The sequence below is a fragment of the Engystomops pustulosus genome, chromosome 1 (assembly GCF_040894005.1).
Source record: "Engystomops pustulosus chromosome 1, aEngPut4.maternal, whole genome shotgun sequence".
In the NCBI taxonomy this organism is placed as follows: Eukaryota; Metazoa; Chordata; class Amphibia; order Anura; family Leptodactylidae; genus Engystomops; species Engystomops pustulosus.
In genome coordinates this window covers 8,946,999-8,960,325 of record NC_092411.1, presented here as the reverse complement: position 1 = coordinate 8,960,325, position 13,327 = coordinate 8,946,999, and the positions used below count along the sequence as shown (strand labels likewise).

The 13,327-nt window shown below is 47.7% G+C and overlaps 1 protein-coding gene across 1 annotated transcript in view; it reads right to left on the bottom strand.

Moving 5' to 3' along the window:
* SETBP1 (SET binding protein 1) overlaps positions 1-8,607 on the bottom strand; it is a 128,437-nt gene extending 119,830 nt beyond the window's left edge. The window contains exon 1 of the mRNA XM_072132855.1: positions 8,065-8,607. The gene's annotated coding sequence lies outside the window, so the exon portion shown is untranslated. The remainder of the gene's footprint in view (positions 1-8,064) is intronic.
* Between the last annotated feature and the right edge of the window lie 4,720 nt (positions 8,608-13,327).

The window sequence follows — 13,327 nt, the reverse complement described above, 5'->3', positions numbered from 1 at the left end:
GGTCCATCACTGCCCTATGAGGAAGCCATTGATATATAAAATTGGAATACCCCTTTAAAAGAAGTCAGAAGCTCATGAAGACAACCCATGTCCATAACAGACGCTACACAAACGTGGCTCCTTCACTTGGGACCAGACCCCATTACAGAAGGACCTAGAGAGTAAGCCTGACGCCATTATAGAGCAATTAGAGGGGGAGAATCTTGGGAAACCCATGAAAATCAAGAAGAATATTCCATGTAATAAAAGCAGAACCAGATTTATTGAGAATTTATTTTCCTCCCATGGAAAGAAGGAACCCGACGTAGACCCATTCTCTCCTGGTGCAGGGTTCCTAATATTTTCATAGTAATAGAAAGACAACCAGATACACACTTCGAACATCTTCATTCCAAACAGATGTAAAACCGGTTACATTTCCCTATAAAACTCCTACCAGTCAGAGGACAACCAAAGAACTGGATCTTCAAGTCTTCACTTATGGCAAAAGATCAAAAACAGTTGGCAAAAACTTTTTTAAATTTGCGGCAAGACGTTGGCTTCAAATGGCTGGATACAAACCACATCCCCATCATGTGGGATAATCCTAAAATGTTGTCTAAGAGAGTCCTTGGGCAAAGTCTACTCCATACGACCAAGCTGCTTCAAAAATTTGGAGGTCAATGATTGACTTGCAAAAGCAGTTTAGGGGAAAAAAAAAAAATCTTCAGGGTTTGGGCCACACGGAGTCCAAAGGTCTGGACTTAATCATAGAATTTTCCTGACCTCAAGCTCAACAGATTTATAAACACGTAGCTCCACCCTCACCATTACATCTCAAGTTACTTCAAAAACATTCCACTGACCCCCCCCCCAAAAAAATATGATTTAGGTGTAGCTATTCCCACGACAAGCTGACTACAACAAGTAGGGACTAGAAGTATCTGACCACAGGAAGTTGCAATTACTAATATGACCCTGAAGACGAGAGCAAGACACAGGTGGCCAACACCTAGAACATTTCTAGGCCCCCCTTTCTTTAATTTAGTTTCCACCAATGTCTATGGGTATCTTTACAATCTCTGGCCACAAAATAATTAAAAATGGCCCCAACTGAGGTTAAATAGGTTCTTAAGGTCTACGGTAAACTGTCCAAACATGACTATGTGAATAACAAGACGACCACCACCCATTTACAAGGCGATGATTCCACCATCCCTCTTGGCTCGCAGCGATGACTGTATGCCTATACTGCACTACGATCAGTACCCCCGGCACGTGCCACTTCTCAGCCAAGGTCGCACATCTTCAATGTGATTCCACGAAAACAGAGAATTTCATGATATAAGCAGCGCACCAGCAAGATCAGCTGTCACTTCACAAATGGCGAGAACACGGAGGAGAATATCAAGTGTATATTTTTATCTATTACGTGACGACTATAGAAGGTAAAAACTGAAGGTCACAGCTGGGAGATTAGAGAGATCGTGTAAATCTCATAGTAAATACAGCTGTGTAATTACAACACATTACGTAAGGAAATCTCGTGTATGTCAGTGAAAATCTCTCCAATCTCACCTATGCAAGGCTCGAATAATCATTTTACATGGTGGTTCGTTTTCCACCCTACTAGGGGGAGTAAGATACCAGACTACAGGTGCCCTCCAAAGGCCTGGCACATGTATCCTGTGACCCGGTGTCCCAGACACTAAACACCCTGGATTATTTAGGGCACCTACACCCATGGGAAGGTGCATAAACAACATGGCACATAGTCTCTTGCCTCATGTAAGTGACCTCCACCTGTTCTACCCAATTATTAACCGGTTCCACCTATCCAGCCCGATTACCATATTGACTCCGATTACCTGCTCTGACCTTCGCCAGGATTACCTCTCCCTTCTAGGTCATTCATGGCCTTCTCTAGACTTGTCTGGGATCTAGTCCTTCTTAACAGATACCATAATAAGAGCTCGTAGCCTGGTGGCCTCCTGCAGTGAAGTCCAGATCCACACCGAGGGGGTCATAGGTTAAAGACTAGTGGACCACTTAGACAACGTTCATAGAAGTAGCTCAAATCAAATCCAAATCAAGTCTTCTGTCCCTTGTTTCAATGGAGAGGCGTCGAGAATGCATGACCATTGCTTCTTTGAAGTTTATGGGATTGATGAATGGGAAGCGTACAGGAATAACCAACACTCAAAATGAAGGATATAGGACTTCCATTCTTGTGATCATTGGGATTCCCAGAAGTGTAACTTCTCCTGTGTTCAGTGGATAGGTTCTGCTGGATTGTAGACCCATTAAGCATGGAGGTCCATCCATGGACTCAGACTTGGTTCTTAATTCTAATGATTGTGACAATGACGACTTTGGAAACCGAAATTTAGTTACCAACAAACAGATACAACTCCTCGAACGACCACTAAATCTCGGGGTTTGATGGATCACAAAGTCCACATCAAAAGTGATTTGTGGGATGCAAACAATAGGACGTGTGCTGCTTATTTTGGCCCGTCTGACATCAGCGATATCCATAGGAAGTGACTGCCCAGGCTGAAAAGACGGGAAGCATAGGACCTGCCCCAACTTTTTTGGTGCTGGCAGTCAGCACATTCCCAACCCCTAATAAAACAGCCAGTTGGTATCTACGCTTTCAATTTTTCTGAGGTTATCACATGTGCTCACTGTTTTGCAAGAGTGTCCACAATGCAATCTCTGCAACCTCAAAAAAAAGCCACAAGATCTTATCGCAAATCTTCAAAGTGGTCTCAAGCAGAAGAAACGGCCCAAGTCGACGTGGCTATAAAGACCTCACAACAGAGAAGAATTTTGGAAATTTTTAACAATTTTCACCCATTGTATACTAGGGGCCATTAAGGTTGGTCATGCATGGGTAGAGGTCTCACCCATAAGAGCGATTGGTGAGATGCCTATGGGATGTACCAAGTGCAACCATCACTTTGGTCTTTATTTCTTCAAACCCACAACCCACTTAAAATTGGGAAATCCAGGACCTAAAACGAAAATAAAAAGAGGCTGGTCTCTATTAGTTATTGTACCACACCTGCCCTTGGGTGGCATCTTGGAATGAGCGGAGCCAATGGGGTTCGAATCTTGAAAAAAAAAGGAGTGGTTCTGGTACAGAAACAGAACTAACCTCTAACACCCATGGACCAGGCACCAATCGTGGGTGTTAACCCTTTAAATACTGCATCAATCGCTGGTGGTGAGAAAAAAATTCTGGCACTGGCTTAAGTTCAGGTTCACCCAAAACCGCAATGTTGGCCACAGACCGGAACATTGCGGTTCAGGTCCACTAATCCATAGTTGCAATTGGTATCGATACTAAGCTTAATTAACAAGCTTTTGGCTGGACCCAACCCAACCAGTTAACAGCTACGGCACAATTTATTTTTTAATCCTACCGAACCCCTTGAGGAATGGAATCCACTTACTTTACTCCTCCAGTTACTCTGAACACAATAAGAGCTAGAAGAAATTTTTTGAGTCCATTGAGACATTAACTATTGACTATTACCAGCCAATGAACAGACAAAAAACATTTTTTTGCGGGACACAAGACTAAATGTTCATCAAGATCTCCATAAACTAATAAAAATAAGCTTTTTATCCCCCCTGCTGTCAAGAGACATCCAGTCCGACAATTACGTTCGCTGGCACCGAAAGATTCATCACAAACAATTCAAGTTTTTAAATTGATAACGTGTTAAATAACAATAAGTGAACTTCTTGGCAGGAACGAGACTTCAGCAACTTGAAAAAACATCAGCAGAAAAAAAAAATATTTATTTTCCCCCCCTTTTCTTGGCTGGAAAGAAAATGGAGTTTCTTGGCTGCCCATAAACTCGAAAGACTTCTGGTTTCAATTACATCTATTGAGTGTAAGAGAAAAAAAATGTGGCAAAACCAACAGGCTGAGCGCCAAGCGAGCCGGGGTGTAGTCGTTACCACTGTGATTCCCACAGTATAATTCCTGGGTTTGTGGAAAGTCATACCTCAATTTACTAAGAGTTGTAGGTGCCTAGCAGGACTATGACTGAATTAGGTAGACTCAAGGTGGACAAAGCCAAGAACTCGTCAAGAACAAGAGTGGAATCTCCTAGACAGAAGACCATTAAAGAAACATGGGAAGGATTTTTTATGGCATCAAGGACATAAAAGGTTCTCACCAAATGGGTTGAAGGGACCAATCAAGAACCAAAAAAATTAGGTAGACCAGAGATGGACAACAGCAAACAGTCATGAGACCGTGATTAGAAGGCACCAGCCCAGATAGCATGGCATGAACACGAGAAGTATAGTCAAAAACTAGTCATGAGTGGAATCCACCAGACCAAACACAGGAAGTATATTGACCACAAGGAGGTAGGGACCACAAGGAGGTAGGGACGCCCCCACCAAAGATTTATGCACCGTGTGGCTTTATGAATTTTCCTTCGAGAGAAAGTAGCCCCTGTTCTCGTGATTTGTAAGGGTTTGGGGAGAAGACTGAATTCTTGAAGGAACCAATCGCTGATACACTTGTTTTTTGAGAAATTGTTTTTGTATTATGCAAATGAGCCTCAGGGGTTCCTGTTAATGTCTCAGAAGCCCTCCCAGGCTCTGTTGTAGTTATTATTCCTAATTTTATTTGGCATTGCTGTCCGTCTCCTCCCTCGATTCCCCTCACCTGCCCTGCCAGGGAGAGGTGACATCTCAGCAATCCCTGCGCAAGCGCGGTCATCTCCCACATCGCCCAACCAGCTGTTCCATGAGATGAATTGCCCACAACCGGCTGACATCCAAATGGAGGAGTGAATAATTATTAGATTGTGCCAGCAGAGGCTCCTATGACATAGACAGGAGCACCTGAGGCTCATCTGCATAATTTTCAAAGCCGCTTTTCTTAAAAACAAACTTATTAGAAACCAAAAACAAAACTGGATCTGGTTTCAGGAGGCTGATACCAGCATGTGAGCGAGCTTGGTATAGCCATGTGCTAGATTTTATTTAAGGATTAATATTTACTTTCTAAACCGTGAAAAAAAGAAACTTTTAAAATTGCTGAGATTTTTTACTAATGATCATATCTGGAGTCAAAGTTTATTTCTCCAAGAGAAGGAAATTTGGCTTCTACTTGATGGGTTTTTGCCTTCAACGTGATCAACATTCAGGATTATGTGTACGGTTGGATAAAAGTAGATTTTTTTTGAGACTCAAACTACGTTACTCACAGAGATAAGATGAGAGGAGGCACTGACTACAGCATTTCATGTAACTATATCATTGGAAGCCATCTCTGAGGCCTTCAATACTCAAGTAATTGCTAGCCGCTCTTAGAACCCAATGACCCTCATGGCACGTATCCAGTACATAGAAGCTCCCGGCACTAATTCTACCCAATGCCATCCACTACACGAGAGCAATAGAGCTCAGATTTGGAAATTGTTGTGCCCATAGACCTTTTAATATACTCTTTGCTCTATTGAGGCTCAATCATCAAAGCCATCAACACAAAATTTCGAATGCAAGTCTACTCCATGCAGGTCCATTCACGACACTTGTACAGAATGGGCTTCGCCTTGTGCTTGTACTATGCTCCTCTTGAGCACCAGATGGACGATTGAAGCTCTTCAGGTCCTAATTTCTAGAAGGAACCAAAACCTCAACACCACTTACAGCATCACCAGCTCCTCTTTAACCGCTGCCATATTTTACTTTTCCCCCTCAGCCATGACAATACTTGGAGATAAAAACGTTTCCTCCTTCCCCCTGAGAGAAAACAGACACTTGGGATTAGTCTTCAGCCTCACAAGGAACACAACCCAAGACATCCTACAGTCTCCGGGAATAAGCAGCAGTCTGGGTCACGGAGAACAAATACATTTGGCGACGCGATCCGTTATTTTTACAGCTGTCAAGTTTAATGAAACACATTCATTTTGGACACAAAATCTATAATAATTTCACATATCTGGCACGGCACGGAGCGCTCCTCCCAATGATTCATTTTACGGACTACAGTGTTTCCATCAAAACAAACAGCCCTGGCTCTGATGGAGCGGAGACCGTAGATTGCACCAAGTCTAGGCGAGCGCTGGACAGCCTCACATCCATCTATAGATTTCTAGAAAAGTTTCTCAAGATTATCCAAATTACTTTAAAAACCTGCAAAACCATTTTGGGGACTTAACAGCAGAAGCCCCCCGGGGGCAGTGTCGTGAGTGTGACCTCCCGGGGTATTCATGCAGGGAAGTGTCAGACCAGGTCAAAGACCAAACCAAGATCAATTTCCTATTCCGCAATCACAAACAACCCAAAAAATAATAAATTTCGGGCCACAGTTGACTTTTAACAAGAAAAATGTAAACAAACATGAGCAGGTTGAGCGGATGGTGCAGGGGCGAGGGGGGAGGTTGTAGGTGGGTTGCAATTTGGAGCAAATGTCACTGTGTACTTTAGGGGTCTTAGAACCAGTCTGTTCACATAGCAGTCGAAAACAAACCTGGTAGGGGGTGCTACCCCCGCCCCCCCCAGGGAGCCAAGACACAAGTGGTATCCTGTCAATTGTTTTTCTAGACTGGTTGAAACATGAGTGCATGATCCCTACACACGTGTGTCTTGTATTTTGCCTCGGAAGGATGTTCTACCACCACAAGGGCAAAAGGCGAAGAGGGAGGGGAGCGTTTCGGAGCAGGCTCTCGCTTTCCTGTCAAGGCTTGAGCTACGCATTGCTTCTCCACAGGATACAAATAATAAGCTCTATCTGCCTTGGGAGAAGCGAACATCAACAGCGAGATTATCAGTCTACGTTACTGCTAGCGGAAACCAATAGGAAATCCTTGTCACAGCTGCCGTCTGTAATTCATATAGATATACATGGAGGCTAGCCTGCTCCCACCAAACCACAAGGGGCACAGGTTTATAACCTAAACCGAGGACCGGGTACACATCCAACCTGAGAGCCAACTGGGTGCGGATCCCGTGGCATCAAAATTTGGAGGTAAACCTTGTCCTACCAAACCACAAGTAGCACAGATTTATAATCTAAACAGAGGACAGGGTACAGATCCAACCTAAGGACCAACTGGGTGGGGGATCTCATGGCATCAGTATTTGGAGGTAAACCTTGTCCAATGAAACCGGAATTGGCAGAGAATAATAACCTAAACTGAGGACAGGTTAGAGATTCGATCTAAGGACCAACTGGTGAGGGGCTTTATAGCAACATAATTGGTTCAACCAAACCACAAGTGGCAGAGATTTATAGTCTACCCTCCAGATCCAACCTGACGACAGACCCGAGGGTTCTCACAGCATCAAGATTTGGAGGGAAGGTAGAGGAGTATCTTGTATATCTTGGGCTTATCGATCTTCTAGATCCTTAAACCTCTTGAGATGTCTACACATGCTCTGAATAAAATTAATGAACCCGTACGATCCAGAAGATATTGAGACAATGTCCTAAAAGTTAGGGACAGTCATCATATGCCTCTATTCAGAGGATTTCTTCAGGACTCTCCCCTCCGCAGCCCGAGCAGACACTCGGTATAATGCAGAACTAATAGGCGAGCAGTAATGGAGTGTATGATGGCTGATACTGATATGGTGGCACAGCTACATGGCAGCGGATAGGAGGAAGCGCTCATTACTGCGGCTATACATGGGAGTAAAGGTTATGTTATGAGAGGGAAGCTCCTCGCCCCTGTACATTACACTCCACACATCTCGGCTTTCTGGAAATGACGGCTCGTCACCCTCCTCCGAACCCTCCGAGCTCCTCCACGTCCATTAATAAGAGAAGAAGCTCCTGACACACGACCAGACAGAAAGGTCGCATTGTGCCCAAAGCCCCAACCGAATGTCAACCCTACATGACCTTGGCCAATCCCCATGCACCATCACAATCACTGGCAAGGGGTTAATCCACTCTACCACCAGAGGTCAGTGTAGGGATATACCCTTCACAGCTGCTGCAGAACCTCCATGAATAAATAAGCTGCCCCGGCTGTCAGTCCCCTGTCACAATGATTGACAGCTTGTGAGTCCCCCCACCACCACCAGTGCGCCCCCTCTTCTTACCCGTCCTCCAAGCTGGGAGAGCGCTCACATCCCGGGCTCTGCGGCACTGCCATGTTCATGTGTCACACAGGGGGAAAAATGGCGGCTCCACGAGTCCTGGGCTCTCACAGAAGGGAAAAATCCACTCCAGGGAGAAGGAAGGAGAAGCAGCAGGAGCAGGGGCCCCTCCGGGGGAGGAGAGGCAGCTGCTGCTCCCCGACCTCCTGGTGCAGACACACTGCTCCCCGACCCGACACACTGCTCCTCGGTCTCCTGCTGCCGACCCTCTGCTCCCCGACACAAAGCTGCGCGGCGCCGATGCGGGGACGTTCTGCTCCTGATACAATGTTGCGCTTCCCCGACGTTCTGTCACGTCCGCCCGGTCCCGACTGCAGCCCCGGCTCCGCAGCCGCTCTCTCCGCTCATCCAGATACTGTAATGTATGACAAAATGTCCGCTCCGCCCGTGTAATGAGCTCCGGCCTCCCCCTCCCTCGTGTCTCTCCCGCCTGTGTGTGTCCCTGTGCCGTGTGTGTGTGTCTCCCCCTCCTCCGGGTGTCTCTCCCCCTCCTCTGGGTGTCTCTCCCCCCTGTAGTCCTGCAGTAGCGGCAGCAGATGCTAATGAAGCGGCAGGGCTGGGTTAATGCACTCACTCTGCCACTACCTGACACAACATGGCGGGGGAGGGGGCTGCCCCCCAAACACAGCCCTCACCCCAAACACTGCCCTCACCCCACACACAGCCCTCACCCCACACACAGCCCTCACCCCAAACACTGCCCTCACCCCAAACACTGCCCTCGCCCCATACACAGCCCTCGCCCCACACACAGCCCTCACCCCACACACTGCCCTCACCCCAAACACAGCCCTCGCCCCACACACAGCCCTCGCCCCAAACACAGCCCTCGCCCCAAACACAGCCCTCGCCCCACACACAGCCCTCGCCCCAAACACTGCCCTCGCCCCAAACACTGCCCTCGCCCCACACACAGCCCTCGCCCCAAACACAGCCCTCGCCCCAAACACAGCCCTCGCCCCAAACACAGCCCTCGCCCCAAACACAGCCCTCGCCCCACACACAGCCCTCGCCCCAAACACAGCCCTCGCCCCAAACACACAGCCCTCGCCCCAAACACACAGCCCTCGCCCCAAACACACAGCCCTCGCCCCAAACACACAGCCCTCGCCCCAAACACACAGCCCTCACCCCACACACAGCCCTCACCCCACACACAGCCCTCAGGGCGCGTTCACACGTTGCGTTTTGGTTGCGTTTTCATTGCGTTTGAAACGCATATACAACAGCTGATGTGAGGTAATTTGCCTAATTACATGACCGTTTACGTTTGTAAACGCAATGTTAACGCATGCGTTAACAAAAGGCATGCGTTAACGCATGCGTTAACATCGCGTTTACAATGCGTTTTGTAAATGGAAACGTTAACAGTGATGTAATTAGGCAAATCACCCCTCCTCAGCTGTTGTATATGCGTTTCAAACGCAATGAAAACGCAGGTCAAAACGCAACGTGTGAACGCGCCCTCACCCCAAACACAGCCCTCACCCCAAACACAGCCCTCACCCCATACACAGCCCTCGCCCCAAACACAGCCCTCGCCCCATACACAGCCCTCGCCCCATACACAGCCCTCGCCCCATACACAGCCCTCGCCCCATACACAGCCCTCGCCCCATACACAGCCCTCGCCCCATACACAGCCCTCGCCCCATACACAGCCCTCGCCCCATACACAGCCCTCGCCCCAAACACAGCCCTCGCCCCAAACACAGCCCTCGCCCCAAACACAGCCCTCGCCCCAAACACAGCCCTCGCCTCATACACAGCCCTCGCCCCAAACACAGCCCTCGCCCCACACACAGCCCTCGCCCCACACACAGCCCTCGCCCCACACACAGCTCTCGCCCCACACACAGCTCTCGCCCCACGCACAGCTCTCGCCCCACGCACAGCCCTCGCCCCACACGCACAGCCCTCGCCCCACACGCACAGCCCTCTCCCCACACGCACAGCCCTCGCCCCACACGCACAGCCCTCGCCCCACACGCACAGCCCTCGCCCCACACGCACAGCCCTCGCCCCACACGCACAGCCCTCGCCCCACACGCACAGCCCTCGCCCCACACGCACAGCCCTCGCCCCACACGCACAGCCCTCGCCCCACACGCACAGCCCTCGCCCCACTTCTAGGCTTTTCTATGTGATATTCCGTGGATTTCTGGCCACAATCCTGTCAGATTCTCTCCTGTATATCAGGCCTGATGATGCCAAAAATTGTCAGAATTACATTTTTGCACAGTGTTTAACTCCTTGTTGCTGGAGATAAGCGGCGACCCCCCCCCCCCCTCCTATAGAAATGACTTATGCCCCCCCCTCCCCCCCTCCCCCCCAGAGGTTCTGATTGCTGAGGTTTCTGGATCACTTATTACTTGTGGGTTTTTTGACCAATTAGATATTTTTAAGGTTAGTGATAAGGATGACCAGCACCGCCACTAGGAAGTCCGGGGCCCCTGACTGGTAAATTTTGTGGGGCCCCCCATAGAATGATCATCCACCCCTGTGTGTACAGTGAGTTCCCTGCACCTGGAAAGGGAGGAAGGTTTTCTGTGTCTTAGGGCCCCTTCTCCTCCTTGGGGCCCCCTGAACAAAGTCAGACTAACCCCCCGGATGGTGGCCCTGATGACTGGTAACATTTCAGACACTCAGGCCTCCCCAATGTTTGGCTGGAGCTGCAGTATCATTAACATGGAAAAACCTTTTACTATTAGAAAGGATTTCAGGCTTAAAGATAGTGATAACATATCCATAGAAAAAGTCTGCAATATTGAAGCCTGGGCACCCCAGCACCCTCAGTAGACAGCTCCATTGTCAGTGCAGTGGTCAGACCAGGTTACTGCAGTTCAGCCACCAATCATAGGAATGGAGCTAAAGAGAACCTGTCACCAGATTTTACTCTGCTAAACGAATAGTCCGCAGGTCAGGGATGAAATCTCCTGTTTAGATTTTCCTCTTTTATGTGAAATCTCACCCTTTTACCTATAGAAAAAATCTCCCCCAAAGTCAGGAAAACATGACTCTTCTCACGTCGTTTTCACCTGAGATGAGTCAAGTGTAGTGGTTGTAGGTGGAGTGAGAAGCCTGAATCTTTGATTACATGTTTTTTAGTGTCATATTAAAGATAACAATCTCATATTTTATATAGAAGAGGCTTCTAGTTCTGTGAGCTACAGAACTGGACATACAGGCAGTTAAGATGCTGGGGAACTGGGTTTTTATCTGCATTTTCAACTATGTCTTTAGCCTCCTGTATCTCTGGTTTTGCAGCTCACAGAACCCTAATCGCAACCGTAACCGACTCTTATCTTTAATATGACACAAAAATCTTGTTTCTAGGTGCTACAGAACAGAAGATAGGGGCTCCTGCAACCACTAAACTTGACTCATCTCATGTGAAAAAGAGGTTAGAAGAGTCATTATTGCCTGAGTCTAGAGGAGATTTTTTTTAATAGGTTAAAGAGGGAATTATAGAAAGGACATTTCATACCCGAGCTGAGGGGGCTGGGAGTTTAGTGGGGTGAAACCTGGTGACAGGTTCCCTTTAAGCTCAGTGACTTGGTTCAGCCACTAGACAGTCCAATGCTATGAACACCCATAAATGTTATAGAGCAGGAGGAGCAGAGCAGATTGTATATAGTGTTCTGTCTGCAGGCAGCATGTTATAGAGCAGGAGGAGCTGAGCAGATTGTACATAGTGTCCTATCTGCAGGCAGCATGTTATAGAGCAGGAAGAGCTGAGCAGATAGTACATAGTGTCCTATCTGCAGGCAGCATGTTATAGAGCAGGAGGAGCTTAGAAGATTGTACATGGTGTCCTATCTGCAGGCAGTATGTTATAGAGCAAGAGGAGCTGAGCAGATTGTACATAGTGTCCTATCTGCAGGCAGCATGTTATAGAGCAGGAGGAGCTTAGAAGATTGTACATAGTGTCCCATATGCAAGCAGCATGTTATAGAGCAGGAGGAGCTGAGCACATTGTACATAGTGTCCTATCTGCAGGCAGCATGTTATAGAGCAGGAGGAGCCGAACACATTGTACATAGTGTCCTATCTGCAGGCAGCATGTTATAGAGCAGGAGGTGCTGAGTAGATTGTACATAGTGTCCTATCTGCAGGCAGCATGTTATAGAGCAGGAGATGGGTACATAGTGTCCTATCTGCAGGCAGCATGTTATAGAGCAGGAGGAGCTGAGCAGATTGTACATAGTGTCCTATCTGCAGGTAACATGTTATAAAGCAGGAGCTGAGCACATTGTACAAAGTGTCCTATCTGCACGCAGCATGTTATAGAGCAGGAGGAGCTGAGCAGATTATACATAGTGTCCTATCTGCAGGCAGCATGTTATAAAGCAGGAAGAGCTGAGCAGATTATACATAGTGTCCTATCTGCAGGCAGCATGTTATAAAGCAGGAAGAGTATCCTATGTGCATCTCTATCTTACCGTATAATATATGATCAAATAGGAGCCACTTTGCATATTTTAGGTATCAAAATATATAATATTTTTTATGCGACTGTGACAATCTTTAAGATGTAAATAAACATTATGGGGCACATTTACTTACCCGGTCCCTGCGCGATCCCCATGATTCAAGAAGATCGTGCGCCCGATTTCCTGCATGTGTGGCTTCCCCGATGAGGTCCGCCGGAGTTCACCATCTTCCTCCCGGTGTATGTAAGTGCTTGGCTTGCCCGTTCCCCGATTTGTGTTGCGTGAAGCCCGGCGTGATTACGACACAATCGGATCGCGTGCAACACAATCCCCCGCGCGATCCCCAAAAAGTCAGGAAACCTGACGAAAATGCGGCCGCGGGACCCTTAGTAAAAAAAGCCCCTATATGTCCATCCACGAGCAATGAGTTGAATTGAGCCTCTTGCCTCAGGCAGCACCACCTGCAGCAAGATGGTGGGCGGCACCCATATCAACATTGTCTCTTCAGATCTGATGTTGATATGGGTGTAGGCCACTTACTAAAAAATAAAATAACCTGATCCCTTAGTATTGGATGTGGCAGAGAGGGCTCCATTAGCAGCCTCCTTAGAGCCCCTCACATGCAGGAGTCCACCCTGGAAGCAGAATGCAGAAGCTTTCCCCATATACAATGTCACCATAATGGGGGCACTGGAGTATTTAGTATAAATATGTTTGAGACTCAGCCGGAGAGGCCGGAGCTACTTTTTCATACAAAGTTCTTAGTCACCTGA